The sequence below is a fragment of the Nannospalax galili genome, unplaced genomic scaffold (assembly GCF_000622305.1).
Source record: "Nannospalax galili isolate Female #2095 unplaced genomic scaffold, S.galili_v1.0 scaffold364, whole genome shotgun sequence".
Lineage (NCBI taxonomy): Eukaryota > Metazoa > Chordata > Mammalia > Rodentia > Spalacidae > Nannospalax > Nannospalax galili.
This window is the reverse complement of record NW_008352752.1, coordinates 4,211,260-4,211,744: the sequence shown is the minus strand read 5'-3', so window position 1 is coordinate 4,211,744 and position 485 is coordinate 4,211,260.

Here is a 485-nt window from a genome sequence, read left to right as displayed (position 1 = left end):
TACATGTTGTATCAGTGTTCATTTTTACTAGAAATCAGTATGTAAAATAGGGTCTTTTAAGAACCCTTTGTTCATTGGGCGTGGTGGTGCACGCCTTTAATCCCAGCACTCGGGAGGCAGGCGGATCTCTGTAAGTTCAAGGCCAGACTGGTCTATGAAGTGAGTTCCAGGACAGCTGGGGCTATGGGGAGACCCTGTCTCAAAAAGACCAAAAAAAAACCCCTTTGTTCTTAAGTCTAATTAGCTAACTAAGTTGACTCCTTTTAAGTTTGTGAAGTATACCTCATCTTTAAAACTAAATGAATTTCAGTTTTTGGTGGGTTTTTTTTTTTTTTTTTTTTTTGAGACAGGGTCTCCCTGTAGCCCCAGCTGGCCTAGAACTCACTATGTAGACCAGGCTGGCCTTGAATTCACATCCCACCTGCTGGGATTAAAGGCATTCCCTGCTGCATCTGGCCAAATCTCAGTTTTTTAAAGGTATGAAG